This window comes from Athene cunicularia (assembly GCF_003259725.1).
Source record: "Athene cunicularia isolate RWA chromosome 2 unlocalized genomic scaffold, athCun1 chr2_part1, whole genome shotgun sequence".
Classification (NCBI taxonomy): Eukaryota; Metazoa; Chordata; class Aves; order Strigiformes; family Strigidae; genus Athene; species Athene cunicularia.
Genome location: NW_020799095.1, coordinates 68,079,928 through 68,097,692, shown reverse-complemented (window position 1 = coordinate 68,097,692; position 17,765 = coordinate 68,079,928). Strand labels below are relative to the sequence as shown.

The 17,765-nt window shown below is 35.4% G+C and overlaps 1 protein-coding gene across 1 annotated transcript in view; it reads right to left on the bottom strand.

Moving 5' to 3' along the window:
- The window catches only part of CDH9 (cadherin 9), a 108,641-nt gene extending 96,752 nt beyond the window's left edge, over positions 1–11,889 (bottom strand). Inside the window, exon 1 of the mRNA XM_026843317.1 lies at positions 11,645–11,889. The gene's annotated coding sequence lies outside the window, so the exon portion shown is untranslated. The remainder of the gene's footprint in view (positions 1–11,644) is intronic.
- Between the last annotated feature and the right edge of the window lie 5,876 nt (positions 11,890–17,765).

The following is a 17,765-nucleotide window of genomic DNA, read 5'->3' as shown; positions in this document are numbered from 1 at the left end:
ATGCCTACAGTATTTGTGATATATGGACACAAGGTTACATAGGCCACGTATCTTTTTTTATAAATCTCATATCTGTTTGAAAATGCAGCAGACAAATATTGTTCTAAGTTGTTTCCTTTTTGATTACTATGGTTTACAGACACTATAAATATTTTCAATCAGGAAAGTGGGATTCTGTAAGACAAGTTTAAACCTTCTTGTAATTGGCATATATATTTTTGTGAGGGTCTCTTAGAAATAGGCTCCTTAAAATTCTGCACTCTCAGTGTTAAAAACACTCAAAGCAGCATATCCCTAGTGAGCTAAGTAGTGGTGTGTTCTACAAGAACTGGGTTCAGTGTCTTTAATTTACAAATGACAATTTGACATTCATTTAAGTAATAGGCAATAGTTTCATGTTGGGGAAATGCAGAAATATTGTTAATATTTCTATTTTTGCCAAGCAGTCACTATCAGTGGATATAAATATGACAGAAGAGTATAAAATTCTCAGGTGGCCTGATCAATGACTGCCCTAATAGAATGACAAGCTATGGATGCTCAGTGATATTGGTGGATATACTTAGACCAGGTTGGATCCTATGCTTTAGACCAGTCCCTGGCCTTTCCTGGAGGTCTCTTAATGATGGAGTACAGACATTAGTGACTGTCAAGACCTGAATCTTTCATTGTTTGAATATCAATAAAGTGTTAAGGTGAGCATAGTGGTGACATTAATTCTTTTGGACAAGAGGTCAGTGAGACTTGGAATGAGGGGAATTATCTTTTTCTCCACTTGCTAAAACAGTTTTGTCTCCAGAGCAAAGGAAAAGGACTTTTTCACTGGTACATCACCCTGTGGTGGAGGGTGCCACCTTCTTTTTCCTCACTTCATTCAGAAGGAGGACCACTCAGAAACTTCTGTCGTCTTCACTGTCCTCTCTTCAAACCAGCAAGTCTCTCTGAACCCCACAAAACTCAACAATCCTCCAGCTCAAACCACAAGAACACAGTAAGGCCAGTTGCTCCAGAAGGCAGTGAGGCCAGACCTTAGGGAGATGTACAGAATATGATAAGAGACAAATGTTGGAAATGTTATAATACTACTCTTACTCTGGCAGATAATAATTTTTAGAATTGGCGTCATGTAAAAAAAGATTCTGCTGGGATTTTGAGGTATTCCTGCTCACTAGCAGATAAACTCTGTGAAATTACAATGCACCTGGCTTTCACTAGTACATCAACTCCAACTTTTTAATTGCACTTATTTATACCCATAAATATATATCCTTATATATATGTATAAGCATATGTATGTTACTCCCCTAAATATTGAGGTTTTTAACACTCATTATGTTTAATTTTCTTTCACACGAAATTTCATAGAACTGTGGACAATAAACCAAATGAAGACTGACAAATATTTCTTATTAAATTCTCAGTGAGATAAACTGCAAGTTTAACATCTATTCCTAGCATTAGTGAATATGGCTGTCAAAGTATTAAGATATATCAATTTTCAGATGCAAGTGTTATAATAGCATTCAGTTTCTTGAAGAAATAATAAATTACAATATATGCTGCCTCCAGAGATGAACACCATAGTATTTCAAGTCAAGTAACAGTTCTTAATCTTTAGAATGGGATAGGTGCTGTTGTTTCTTACCTGTGCCTGAGAAAGCAATTGCTTGTAAGTGGAGGTGGTAGTTTTGTCCTATGACTACCATTTTATTTAAATCTTAATATCTACAATTCCCTTTTTTTTTGTAAAAAGGATAAGAAATTTTAGATGCTTTGTGGCAATCCTTAAAACCTTGTACTTCATTCAGTGTGCCTTAGAATTAACCACTACGGACTACTTGAAAAGGAGAGAGAACATGTCTAAATATTCCTTGTCCTTCCTGTCCTTCAGAGACACAGTAGTGGCCACTGGGATGGAAATTTTTTGTGTAAAAGGAGCATGCTCACACCACTTGACCTGTCAATTATCAGGAGAAAGCTAAACTTCAGAAGTAATTAAGTAAAATAGGAATAAGAAGTCAACTTTTTGTTTGTTTTGTTTTGTTTTCATTATGAAAGGACACTTAAATGAAAGTTATCAGAGGTATTGCTTTGTCTACCTTTGGGCTGATCATTTAGATGACAATATAGTAAGGCTGAAGATATTTTGAAAACTGCATCGTAGCAACAAGATTCCAGATTTCCTGAATCTTTGCCCCTTGAGGTGAGAAACAGAGTTACAAGCTGAAAACCCCATTTTGAAAGTCACTTGAATTTTCTGAAGTTAGGAATTTGTCAATACATGCAATCAGGAAGAAAGTGCACGGGTATTGAATAAATACAGATGCTTCACTGAGACTAATCAGTTATGTCATGTAATTGTATTACAGTGATTCATAAATCAGTTCCTCTTTCAGGAAATTCTTGCCTCAACAGAAAGTTATTGAGTGAAGCTGAAATTGTTTCCTGAAAATCTTGAAAGAATAAACTGAGGCTGACTGGTTTGTGGACTGTGGGAACTACCAGCCAGCCAGCTACACTTCTGTGACTGGTATAATCATTGAACAGATCCTCCGGGAAGGCATGTCAAAACAAATGGAAGACAGAGGGGTGACTAGGGGCGGCCAACATGGCTTCACTAAGGGCAAATCCTGCCTCACTAATTTAGTGACCTAAAATGGACTGACTACACCAGTGGACAAGGACCTGCAGATGTTATCTACCTGGATTTCTGTAAGGCCTTTGATATGATGTCCCGTAACAATCTTCCTACTAAATTGGAAACATAGGTTTCATGGTTGGACTGTTAGATGCATAAGGAACTGGCTGGTTCGTTGTGTCCAAAGAGTTCCAGTCAACGACTCAATGTCCAATTAGAAACCAGTAACAAGTGGTATCTCTCAAGGTTCTATACTGGGACAAGTACTATTTAATGTCTTCATTAATTACATAGACAGTGGGATTGAGTGCACCCCCAGCAAATTTGCAGATGACACCAAACCGAGGGGTGCAGTTGATATACTTGAGGGATGTCATCCAGAGGGACCTTGAGAGGCTTGAGGAGTAGGCTTGTGTAAATCTCATGAAGTTCAACAAGTCCAAATGCAAGGTTCTGCACCTGGGTTTGTAGTACTACAGACTGAGGGATGAAGGGATTGAGAGCATCTCTGCAGAGACGCACTTGGGGATACTGCTGGGTGAAAAACTAAACATGAGTTAATGACTTTAAATTGCAAGAGGGCATGTTGAGATTGGACATTAAGGAAAAAATATTTTACAGTGAAGGTGGTGAGACACTGGAACAAGTTGTCCAGAGAAACCGTGGATGTTCCCTCACTGGAACTGTTCAAAGTCAGGTTGGACGGGGCTTTGATCAACCTGCCCTAGTGGAAGATGCCCCTGCCCATGGGGGGGTCCCTTCTGACCCAAACCATTCTATGATTCTGGATTGATGGTGTGGGCAGAGCAGTTGTTTTGATGTGTTTTCTTCTGATATTTACTGGTCTGGGTCTGCTGTTAAAGAACTGAAAGTTGAAATGGCCTACATAGTTCTCAACTTAGAGCATCTTTCTTACCTTACCTGCAATTGGCTAAAATATATATCATTGAAGGCCTTACAATGCAAGTACATGCACGGCTTTCATGACACTGATGCTGTGCACATGAAAATATATATACATGTATCTATGTTGACATCATTATAGAGATATATTTACATAAACACCTCTGGATCTCTTTATTTCATGTCTAAAATTATATCGATACAGATACAGATATATAGCTACATGTATGCAGATATATAGGTGTGTGTGTGTTTTCATCACAAGCAATGAAATGTCAGGATTTTTTTTTATTGCCTACTAAACCCACAGGCTGACTAGCATGAAATTTAATTAGTGCTAATCAACTTGAGGTGAAGGAAGCAGAAAATTATTGTGACTCATTTATTTTCCATTCTACAACAATGTCCCTCTATTTATGTTCATTAAAAGCATGATTTTTTTTTTTTTAGATTTCAGCTTTCATTCTGTACAAATTAATGATTCTAATGCTATTTGCACAGAAGGGATATAGACAAAATACAACATTCATTTTGGTCCCATTTGTATGGTAGCTGCCCACAATAGTACACTTAAGAAGAGCTCAAACCAAGTAATCCAGAATCTTATGCTGGTTTACACAAATATTTATGAGGCTTCAGCTTTGTGAATCCACTCTTAAAGCTTTGGAGAGATAGCCTCCCTCCCTGTTCCATAGAACATAGATTCTTTCTACTAGGTTGTCAGGTTTTCTTCTACTGTCTCTAGGCATGTTTAACAATTACATTTGGTTACTCAGTATATGTTTCTGCCCTGGTTTTGTATTGTTTGGGACCCCCATGATTAGGTCTTAGAAAAGTTCCCAGTAACGTGCACAGCACATATCTACTGTTACAAACTACCTACACTGTAAGAAAAATATCACTTAAATAGTTATCCTGAGTTTATACAATTTTGTGTACAAAATTTTGTATTTAAAATAGTGAAATTATTTCTGAATAGGTGAAATCCTCTGTATGTCATTAGACCAGGACCTTTAATCCTGTGCTGGTTAATCCTTAAAACGTATTTTAGTTCTGTTCAACACTCAGGATGTGAATATATGCTACTCCTAATGTGTTGTACACAAAGATCTGTACAGAAACTACACAAGGCCTATCTGGTCCTACATGCAATTGCTAGTAAATTTTCAAATGTATCTTTTCTTTGAAATCATAATTTATATATTGCTTGACACTACTGAGTGTACTGCTTGAGTAATAAAATGTAAAGATGGTCCTGTGTCTGTATATAGCAGACAAGATCACTATTTAATCAAACAAATGCTTACTAAACCGAATCCTTATAGCAGTTTAAAAATATATCCATTCTACTGTAGGCTTTCAGTTTTGGGAAAGTGTTATGAACAAGAATATAAACATTTTGGGGACAGAAAAACATATCAGAGGACCTCTGTATAGTTGAGAAGTTCATTCTTTGTGGATCTATATTGTTGGGAGCTGTTAAATTTGCTCTAAAATGTAAATATAAATTGTATGAGTGTAAATTCAAATGGAAAATAAATTATTAGAGTGAATACCATTGGCAGGAGTGCTAAATCTTTCCTTCCAGCAGTGCTAACAGCTATGGTTCTGAATGTGCAACACTAGGTAGTTTCATAAGCCATTATCTATTAGATTCAAACTTTTCAGATCTATGTCAGTATGAATAAGCATCTTTTATTTTCCTTTTTTGGGAGTGTTTTTTTTTTTTTTCCAAAAAATATCAATTTATGGTGCAGTCTAACCAATTCCTAACTTACTCCTCTTTTTGTCTTCCCTAGTGTTATTTTTTCTTTTTCTGCAGGAAAGCTTCAGGGAAAGGTTCTCAACCAGTAGTTTTTTTTTGGCCACTTGTATCTGAGAGCAGCTGTAACAACATTTTAAGTGCCTTTAAAAATAGTTTGAAGTATACTAAATGCATGACATACTTTTCTGTTTTGAATGTCCTGCTGTTTCCTGAAGAAATGCTTTGCCATCATGAGTAGCGCAAACGTTTTGGTAGGACTATGACTGGAAGAGGAGGCAGAACCAGAAGCTTGGTTTTGATTAAAATGTGACAAATTCTATTACAACATTACAAAACTCCTAGTGGAAGTGATACGTGAGTTCTCAGTCTACATACTAGTACTACTATTACTACTACTACTACTAAACAAAGAACAATATCTTCAATATTACAGATAAAGAAGTTCTATCTCCAGGAAGGAAAACATAGAGATTAATTAATTTTATTTAGAACATAAGGGGTTTTACTTAGTAACTTACCCCTAAAAAGGATATAAATACAACCCAGAAATATGGCTTCATTAGGAAAGAAGACATGTTTCACATTAATTTAAAATCATTAGGAGCAAGATCTGTCTCAATTGCTGGTAAACTATGGGATGCAGATAACATCAAGGAATGATGAGTCTACATTAATTTTATAATATATTTCCATTTTTCAACAAGTCTGAATTCTTTTTAGAGGTGAAATTTCCTTTTACATTTGGGAAGAAAATGTAAGGATTATTGCAAATCTTTCCAGAAATAGAAAAATATTTTCTGTAACGTATTTTTATTTTTACTCTGAGGAAAATAAATATTTTTTTATCAGATGGAATCATTATAAAAACACACATTCAGCACTCATTTTTACTCTAGGTAAGGGAAATGCACAAAAGCAATTTCACTGGCTTCAGTGGTACTAGTCTTATTGCAAAAAGTTAGCCATCCAGCATGTGGCACAAGCACAGCTATTCTGACAAAGAATTTAAACAACCGCAACAATTTCCTTTTGAAATAAATTTGTTTTTCTGTTTTTTTTTTCTTCTGTTACTACACAGGCAGAATCATTTCCATATTTCCCACAACCAGCACCTATGCCTCAGAAATCAGAGGAAAGAAATTGTTGACAATAGTTTCCCACTACAAAATTTGATATTTTAAACCACTATTTTTATACATTACATCCAAAGTATTATGATAAATAATAATGCGATTCACATAAAAGTATTGAGATAAACAACAAAGTAAACAGGCAAACTAATTCAGCCAGAAAGTAGCACTGCAAACTTAAGCAAACCTGTTCTAATCTATTCTATTTCAAAATATTGTATCATCTTATAATTTGCATGAATTATGTTTGGATTTATTTCTATATACATATATATGTGTGAATGTATTTATATATATATTTATATGTTTATATATGAAGAATTCTGTTCATGAACTGGGGCTATTTTGATTTGTTACATTAAGGTATGAGTAATTTACTGATACCTTCTAATCATATATATATATATATATAAACTGCTGGATTTGAAAATAATAAATTTGCATTTGTACTATGCCTACTTTTTCCTTTAAAACAGAAGTAATGGGATTAACTTCACACTTATCCCCAGATCACACCTTTTTCACTTTACCTCTTGGTCATCTCCTCAGGAGCAAGTATTAAATAATGAAATACAGAGGAAATAAAGAACCATTATTTTAGTAAGATATCGAGCTGAGAAATTTAGATCATTATACTTTTTAAATTTCTTTCACTGAACAGTATTGTACAACCTGATGTTTTATTGAATTATTTTTTAAGAGGTGCCAAAATATAAATGTCAAATTCTGCACCACTGATTATCAATGTAATTGATCATAATTTTCAAAAAGTAATGGCTAAATCCAATAATATCTGTATATATTATTAGATAAGCTTGTATACATTATTAATTGCCTTCAATTGAACTATTACAATATGCAAATTGAGATAATCTCCTTGTAAGTGTTGCTGTGTAGTTTGTCTAAAATGATGGAAAGATCTGCTGTTTGCATCCCCAAACATAAAAACACTAACCACAATTTTCTCTATTTCACAGAATCTTTTCTTGGGTATCATTTGAAAAGACCATACTTTGAATTTGGACAAGTAATTTAGGAACTCTTTCTCAACATACTTATATACAATGGGAAAATGTTTTCAGTATCTTTTGGAAATTGTAGTCTAAGTGATGACATGCATGGCCCAACACTGTAGTATTCTTCCAGGCAGAATTTCCATGAGGCTGGTGGTTATTTCCCTTGAACAGGGTTTGTGAGGATGAAGCAACCTGACCACCGTTTCTCACTTAGAAAATTTCTACTTACATAAATCCCTCTGACATTTGCATTTTTGTATCAGGAGATTCTAATATGAAACTTATGTTTTATACTACACATGGAAAACTGACTTTAATATGATGTTATCTTGATGTTACTCTTACTACTAAACTACTACTCTTACTACTAAAATGTGTGAAATTTAAATAGAGAAATGTGCATTTAACTGGCAAATAAATACTCTGGCCATCACTTGAGTCATTCCATTCTGCAATTACAGAAATATATTTCCAGAGAAATGTTCGTGACTGTTTACAGTGTTACTTAAGTATTCAAGGCATGCTTTTTTTTATTAATATTGGTGTATTCCTATAGAGAAATCAGAGGACTGGGAAAGTGGAGGCCCCATTCTACCCCTGGCTCTCACACTGCACTACTCCATAACTGAGACTAAGTCAATTCAACTCTCTGTGCAATAATCTCTGTGTATGGGATGAAGACAATGCCACCCATCTCCTTTTGTAATCTTTCCAAGATTGCACAATGAAGATCATAAATAACAAACTTTACTTCCTATTTTTTCTATAATTTTTTTACATACTATGCATGAAAAAAATACTTATTTCTCAAACATAGTTTTAGAGCTTTCTTGTAAGATGCAGCTTACATCCAGTATTTTTCCTTTTTCCCTGAAGTTAGTAACAATCTTCCTTGAGCTAACCAAAGCCCAGTTTCACTAGGATTTTGCACTACAAACACAGAGTATGATCTGATCATCATGATACGTCTCTCCTGTTCAGTCATGCTCAGAAAGTAGGCCTCAATGTCAGTGGATTTTTTTTTATCATGATCAGTTGCTGAAAGTCAGGACGGTAAGTTGCCTTTTACCATTCAACAATTCCCTATTTGCTTAAAAGGTAAAAGGTGAAAGTTATTAAAATGATGCTTAAATGCTTTTACGCAGATTAATTTTGTTCATTTCCCTTTGCTTTATTTTCCTTCTCCTCCCACCCCCTTTTAGCAAAATTTTGGATGTATTCCTACAAATGACTTTTCATAAACTCACTCACATGCAGAATGCAGTTAGCTTTCACTCAGACATCCCTATTCATGTTCAAATATTTGAGCTTCTGCAGATAGCATTTGCATGTAACACCTGCTTCAAGCCTTAGAAATTCAGAAGGCATTTTGATATGAGTGGGAGATGCATTTTTGTCTAGGCTTTTGCACCAGTTGCCTTCGGCAGCTAAATAGCACTGACTGCATGAAACAAACAAATAAAATTATGTATCAATATTGTCTTATAGCCAGATCTATATAACCCAGTTTTCTTATAAACACAATATTTGTTCAGGAATTAGGACAATTTTTAAACAGTGATCATTACTGAGTTTTGATTTTCAGTAAGGTCTTGCCATATCTCCAGAACAGTTTGCAAAATTGGGAAAAGAAGGACGAGGAGGAAGAAGAGTTCTGTGTTTATCTCTGAAAATAAGTGCTAGATTCTCTGTGTGTGTGTTAACTCTACAATAAATGAAAATTCTGAAGTAATAATTGTTGCTTCATGTGTCATGGTATCATCAGGCTTTGGACAATCAGCAAGAAACATCAGTCTACTTTGTTTTACCTCCTGAACAAACTCATCCTCAGAGAAAATTGTCAGTCTTGTTACTTTCTAGCTCTACTTCTCAATGCTTCTGTCAGTAGATTCCCTGAAACCTATGTTGTGCAGCTTCAGAAACCATGTCCTGATGCCATGGCATTAGCAAATGTCAGAATTAAGTTGTACATTTTTTTTTTTCTGCAGCGTTGTGGGTGATAACATTTAAACTAGTGGATTTAGGATATTATATTTTGTTTGGCAGAAAAATTTGAGAGTGAAATCACCCTCATTGGCTGATCCAATAATGAGACGGCGTCTCTGCCAATGCCCAGCGACTGCCACTGAGATCAACATCTTTGTGGAGAAACAGCCAGGTGAGGGGAGAGCACAGATCCGTGGGAATGGGCTGCTGTCTGGAGGGGAAGGCAGCCTTTTCAAAATGGTCACTTCTGCAGACAAGTGTGAAAATGCTGGAAGCCTGAAGCACTTTTACCATGGAGCTGTACAAAGCATATGGCAGAACTATTTCTCTCCAAACTGCATCTCCAAACTGCTTTTCGTGTTTAGGTGAGACGTACTGGTTACTTATGCAATGTAATTTTTCACAATAATGGCTGCAAGACAGTCTCTGAAATGAAATACTCTATCTTGCTCACACAAATAAATATATTGAAAACTTTGAGTGTTGAAATCATCCCACCAATTTTAAAAAGACTTGACAACTCTTTAGGTGCAAGTTTAGTACGTAGTACTGATACAGCTATATTTCTTCATTTAAAATTATTCTTGTTTATCTAACTAAAACAAAACAAGAATTATTTTTATAGGCTTTTGATTGTATAACATCACCTTGTAAAAGTTTTATATTGTTAATAATAGAAAGTCATGTTATCTGTAAACATTTAATTCTATCTTAAACTTATATGATTGCATAGTGAATGACAAATGACAGGAATATGTATTTACCTATCAAATTGGCATATAGATAACACTACACTCTTTTAAAAATATATTTTTTTCTATAGAGTTCTTAATAATCATAGAAAAAATATAAGACTTCTAAAAATTTAATTAGTCCATGTTCACTTTTTAGAATAGAAATTAACATTTTAGATGTTGAAAATGACTTGGAAACGATGATGTTTAATGGTTTGTCATTAGCATTTCCTATCATTAAGACAATATTATTTATTCAACAAAGCTTTTGATCCCATTAATGAAACTACTGCAACTAGTACACTTGCCTTTTTATTAGGTATACTACTGGTGTAGTACTCAGCAATGAAGCGTAATTCTGCTGTGATTTAAGTAAAATATGCGTTCTGTTACTGACTTCCATCAGAGCAAGACTGATACATTGGTTGTAAATTTGTCTACTGAAAATGGAAATTGTCAGAAGAAATTACCATTCTATTTTCTGACCTACTACTTAAATCTGTGAGGTGAGTGGCTATTGTATGCACATTGCCATACAACTGCAAAGGGTATCAGTTTATGTATAGTTCATATGCATCGTTATTTGAAACTCATACAATGAAATTGAATGGATATGACTGCATGTTCCTTGCATGTGAAAAGAAAAAGCAAAATGTCATTCACTGGGCAATTGTTTTCTGCTGGATACTTCAAAATCAAGTGGTTGCTTCGACCTTTTATGCTTTCTGCCTTGCTTTCTGTGCTAGTCTCTGATTATACATATTAGGCTGATAAGGTTGTTTGGTAGCACTTCTGGAAAACAGCCTTACACTTTAAGCCTGTTGACTTTGACTTATGGCTATGAATACCCAAGAGGACATCTCCCTCAGCTCTCAATCTTTCTGAGCCCTGAGCTGCCACTTCCTCCTGTAACACATATTTTTAAAAAAGAAAAAAAAAAAAGAAAAGAGTAATTTTGCTGCTCTCACTAAAGAAAAACAAAACAAAGCCTTGGTACTTCATTCTTAGTAGCAGCAAAGACATCCTTAACTGGGTTTGTTTTGATTAGACTTTTTTCAATAAAAACAAGTGTGAAAGAAAGAAAAGGAAGATAGCTTTTATCTGGACAAGGGGAAAAGCATCCTGCACAGAAGTTATGCTATGTTGTTACTGCTATATTGCAGTAAAAACTGAATAATGTCTAATAGTACTGCCAAAAAGCATACACACTTCTAGCTTTCTAATATGCACAAGCAGTTGTCATATATACAGCAACACAAGTTTAGATTTCAGCAATTTAATACAATTATTTTCTTTCTGTATTGTATAAAAGAAATCTCCCTGAAGTGCTCTGCTGCACCTGCCCCCTACCCTCACTCCCTAAAAAGTATCTGTAAGTAATCTTTAACATTTTAGACACTTTTAAAGAAAGCATCTGCTCATTTACTGTCAGCAAATTTATTTTAAATTCTAAAGAAAGTTAATCTACTCACCGTGTGAGCCTATAGCTGTCTCTCCAGCGCTGCTTCTCTACCTGCTTCCTCCCTTCTGTCTGTTACTGTATCTCCAGCGCTGTGTGTACTTGCAACTAACTAGGGCTCCCTCTCTCCCAGCAGCACTTTTAAGTCAGGCAGGCAGGGAGCTGAAGCCAAAGGAACTCTCTATCTGATTGGTTTCCATTCAGTGCCCCCGATTAATAAGAAGCGTCCCTCACAGAGAGAGATGTTGCTGCTGATGGAGCCGCAGTGCTCAACATGAGAAGGTTTGGGGCTGAGGGGGGACAAGCTGGCTTTGCCAGCCAAACAGTGATTTGCAAGTGAACGCAGTGGGAGGGTTCAGAGAGGAGGGCTTTGTTAAGGACCCTCTATTTAACTGAGGCTTAAATACAGAGAGATGCTACCAACTCAGTTTGATCTGTTTTCAGTTTTAAGGGTAAAGGCATACCCATAACCTATGAATTATGTGGAGAGAAAAAAAAAAAAAATAATCTATAGCAATACAGTGCTGTTTGTGTGCACATACACACTGAAGGATGCAAAATTATCCTGTAACACTGCAGTGACAAATGATTTTGAGTTGAAAGAAGGCAAGGTGTGGGAGATATCCTCCTGTACTCAATATATTTACAGCACTAGTGTCACTTACAGCTATTGATAATGATGAGCTTGTCACTGTACCTGAAAGTGGACATATTACAAAGTTGCAAAAGATGTTTCGGAAATTGTGGCTAGTAATATTCATTTCATTCACAGAAATATGTGTTTTTGCCAGAAACAGCAGTGATTTTCCTGTTTCCTGGTGCAGCTTGTTTGGGTACAAGTAATCACTGGTCCCTACTATGTCACCAGATGTTCAATATTACAGAATATCGTGGTTCGCTTGAACTAAAGCATCTTCAACTAAAACATGTTGCCTATTAAAATGGGAAAACTGCAGTAAGTTCTGGGTTTGGATCTGCCATTTGTGCATTTTTGTGCATTTCTGGGTGCTAATGAGTATTTCTGCCACTGACCAAGATAAACATTTGCAATGGGACTTCTAGGAACTGGTACATTGCAATCACTTTCTGTACCAACAAACCCTGAAGATAGCTTTCATCAAATGTCTGTTGTGGGCACCAATACAGTAAAATAGAATGCTGCAAAGTGTAGTTCTCTGGGCTTGTAGCATAATTAATTTAGTACCAAAATTTCCTCTTAGAAAGATAGATGATGAAGCTAGTTTCTAATTATGAAATATCATTAAGGCTGTGGGTTCAGCAATTGGGGTGAAAGGAGGAATCTGTTTATTCTGGCAGAGAAACTTTACAGTAAGAAAAGGAATGTTTACATCAAATAGTTAATTAAGAAACTTAAGTAAATTATTCCTTTTTCTTTATGATCTTATTATTGCTTTAATACTACCTCTGATGAGCTCCGGAGGCTCATATTCACAGTACAGTGTTTCTAATGAGAACCATTTCACTACTAGATCCCATTTGAAATGATTAAGAGATTGATGCAACTCATACAGACATCAGTCATACCCTTTCCATTTATTTCAGTGGCAGTTAAGTTGAGCCCTGAATGAACTTAAGTCTTCTCTGAGAATGCTATACATCCATTAAAACAATATTTACATATGTGTAACAGAGTGCAGAATTTGGTCTAATTTTTTGAAAATCACAGAGCAAAATCCAGACCCAAACCAAAATCAATTACTGCACCTCAGCGAAAATGCATAAAGCAAAGTTTTAATCAGTATTTTCATCCCACGGTCAATCCACTTTGGCAGTGGAACTACTGGAAAAAACCATTTAGTATAATTTTTGTCTCAGTAATTACATGGGAGAGTAAAAAATAGCTACAGACAAGTGTATATCTCTGATGCACTATGGTTCCAGTGCAGCCTTAAATCTTGGGGATCCTAAAAGATATTTTCTTAATAGGAAGATGTCTGGATGATAAAACGACATGAGTAATAGCTCTACTTTTTTCACTGTATTGGCTTTTTTTCACTCTTTTGGCTGCTCTTCGGGAACATTGTGGCTACTCTAATCAATATTAGGAGGCCATCCAGGTACAGAGAAATCCCTGAAACTGGAAATATGTACAAATCATCTTTGCACAATACTTCCTTGATCTTTAGAAAGCATTATTCAGTGGCAGCTGGGGTACTGGCTTCTGCTTTAAAGGCAGGCATAGATCTGTTCAATACCTGGCAGAGGATATTCAGATAAATGAGAATGATGCTGTTTCTGTTGATGCCATCTTCAAGTTTGTAGTAAAAAAAGCAACATTTTTTATATTAGAGAGTATAATGTCTGCTCTCTCACATACGTTTTTCACAGTGCTGTAAATACGACATGGTAACAACTACAGGGGGGAAAAATTGAAATTATGTGCTATACTTCCACAAACAAAAGGCACATGGAAACCGTGTTGCATGATGGGGGCAAAAAGTTTTGCAATATACACTGTAAATGGAATATAGATCAAAAGTAGGCCGAAAAGGAAAAAGCGTAGGTGTGATAGCAAATAGGGAGAGATGGGTAGAAATCTGAGGCAGTGCTGCTCTAACACACAGAAGGCTACTCCATGTAGAGGAGGAAAACAAAATGCTCCTTCTGAAAAAGAGTGGGCAGTGGAAAGAGAGATGAAAAAGCAGAAAGTGCACCAAAAGGGTAAGGCAGGACTGTTTTTATTGCAAGACAAGCTGTGCTTCAGATTTATGTTTTATGAAGCCTTTTTTGGAATCGGGTCTCCTCTGTTTTGACCCCTATACATCTTCCTTCCTTTACCTTCCTAAAGATTTGTCTGATAGCGTCCATGGGAACCAGTGATTACATACCCAATCTTCGTTGAAATTCTGAACTTTTCCTTATTTCACAGAGGTTAAGATCACTCAGCAGTGCATGGAGTTGGGCTGGTTGCCATGTTAAATCATTCTGAGTACAATCACTGTTTCCCATCACTTTTTATTTTCCTAACGTGTTTACATTTAATTTGTTTAGGCAAAACTAAATTCAAATAAAACTTCAGAAGAGGAAAGGAAAATCTGTTTTTATCCCTAGGTTTTTCCACCCATATCCAGTCAGCAGATGATGTCTAGAAATCTGTCAGTGGGACTTTGATATCTCACAATCTCTTCACATGCTTTCTGATAAACCAAGGCAGGCCTGAATTCTCACAAATCTGTGTTCCCACAGATGTCCTAGCATCTGTAAGGAAAAATTGCTCCAGGATTGGGTAGTAACAACTTCCCTTCAATACGCCACTTATATGAGTTGTTTCCATTGTCAGAAATGTTAAATATGTATTTAATCTTTCTCAAATAAGAGACTCTATGTGATGCCAAAAAAGAACAGAGCTGAACAGAATGGAACAGTCAAGAAGCACATAAATAAGAAAAGCTCCCTGAGATTCACAAGAACAAAGCTAAGAGTTGTGCGACTTCAGCTCTGTTCATATTCACTAGAGCCTTTAAGATTCTGAAACATAAAGGAACTGGATCAAATAAATAGCACTAGTTGAAAAAACTAGTTCTAAACACATCTGTATTTTCACTTAGTCAATCATTTCAAAAGAATGCTATTAAGTTCTTTTCCAGCTTTTTCTCCCTTTCTGTGAAAGACTTGAAATGATTCATTTGTGATGAAGTGTATAACTTTGAAAGATTGTCAGAACATTACTAAATCAGACCTGGCAAGCACTAGATTTTGGCTGCCCCCCTTTGATACGCTTAGGATAGGGCATAAGAGAGAGAATAAGAAATCTTCTGCTCCTTTCCCACTTTTGAACCTCTTTCTTTGGTACAATTATGCAAGGAACAGCCACTCTGTCTTGTCTGAAGGAGAATTACATTTCTGGATATGTCTCCAAATTCCAAAAAAAGACATGAGAGGAGGTAAGACGTGTACGTGGGAGGGGGGAAGAACATGTAACAAGACCAAAACATGGTAAGAGCAGTTAGACATTGCCAAACTTTGAGCTGTTTAAAACAAAGCAAAATTAAAACACATATAAGGCAACCTCGTGCCACACAGACCATTGGACTAGGCTAACATGTCTCCAGATTTATTTGTGTTTCTGTCTTGAGAATTTCAGTAGTAAAAGCTTTAGTTAAGAATATTTGCAATAATCAGTTTCATAACTTAAATCTGTATATTTTGTTTACAGCATTTCTAACCAAATTAAATCCCTAAATTTGAATTTTTTCCCAGATTGGTAAAAACCTAGTGATTTTTTTTAGATCCTTGGCACAAAATTATTGGAGTTATTTGCATACACACGCACACACATGCGTATATATATTTACATTCATACACACCTTCCCTGTTTATTTCTATGAGGAAGTTTATGTCAAAAAGTCAAGAGTCAAAAGTAGTATTAAATTAACTTGATTTCATGGCTTAAATAGGTAGGTAAACATTTTTAGAAATCCCCAGCAGTTTCAAATTTATTAATTTGTTTTGAATTATTTTTTTGTCATCCATAAATCAATGGTATTTATCACTTCTATTTTGCTTTCTTTCTTCAGTCTGCAGATACAGTGTTCCAAAATGGTAAAATAAGATAAATCTGGGTTAGGTTTTGCTGAACTGAAGTTTTAAAACATCCGGCCAGATTTCACAGCAGCAAGTCTTTAATATTTTCTAATCAGTTAATCAGTTCAAAGCTGGTGAAGATTTTGAAAGCACATAGTAACCACTGTAACTATGTATAAAAATAAAAATGCTCTAATTTTCAATCAATTTACCAAAATGATCACAGAAACGTGATTTATTGCATACACAAAAAGTGCAGTATACTTAAGTAGAAACAATAAATATTGGATGAAAGATGGTAATACATGAAGAGAAAGTGAAGATGAAGCCATGTGCATGAAAGCATGAGCCAGGCTGTGCTTAAGTCATAACTCTTTCAGAAACTGACTTATTTAACATTTTATTTTACATTCTTATCTTAAAAATTTTATGTGGATAATTAGGTCTGATCACAAACTTTAACGCAGATTTTTCTTTGAAATACTGGTTTAGTGAAACTTGACAAATATTGGTTGCTTCTTGTTTATTTCTTTTATCAATTCTTTGGGAAGAAAATTGTGAGCCTATGATTCCTGTATAAAATTAAACCTTTCAAAATTATTTAAATGCACTGGTTTAATTCATCTAATCCAAATAGATCTTCTGGAGGGTTTGGTTTGTTGGGGTTTTTTTTGCATTCCAGTCTGCAAAATATCTTGAAACTGGTTTACTTGGGATAGGACTTCTTATTTTTAAGAAATCTGAAAAATCACACTGAATGGAATTTTTTTTTTTAACTCCCTACAGTAATTATCCAATTAATTGCAATAGCAGTACACCATTATATGATGTACTTGCAAAAAAATTATCTTCAGCTGCAGGTGTGAAATAATCAAGTTAAATATTCTTTTCATACTGGAAATAATGTTAAGGTAATAATTTGATTTGGATATCCTGAATCCACTTTCTACTCAAAACAGCATCATCTTTACCTCCAAACATTAAGAAAAGAAGGCTTCTTAAATAGTAATAAAAATATGTAAGACTACTGCCCAACCCAGCAGAGCATATATTTCAGCACAGGGTGGACCTCCACATACACTACTTACAGAGCAAAAGACCACATCTACAATGGTACTTAAGTACCTTCTATGGAAAATAAGTATATAAACCCCCCCATGTAATTCCTTTGGAAACTGTGCCACTCCCATGGGCAGATGTAAAACCCACCCTCACTTTTGTGTTATAGAAACATCACTGTGCTGGGCCACAGCAAAGCCCTTGTCTTGGATCAGACATGCTGTTCTGAAACTGCAGTCACCCTCATTCAGGTGTACACACAAACACACACAATAAAACAACACCCTAACTAATTAACTAACTACCTGGCTGTTTCAGGGCAACAATGGCAGTACTTGGGGTTAAGAAGAGACATGAGAAAAGTGCTCTTCAGTGTGAATGTCACTTTCTCACTACAGTAAAAATGAACCCGTAAAGGTGCACGCATCTATGGTATTTAGACTCAGTACTTATTCGTAGAGGTATACCTTAAATTATTAAAATTTATTTGCCAATATGACCCATACAAATTATAATATTTAGAAAAAATT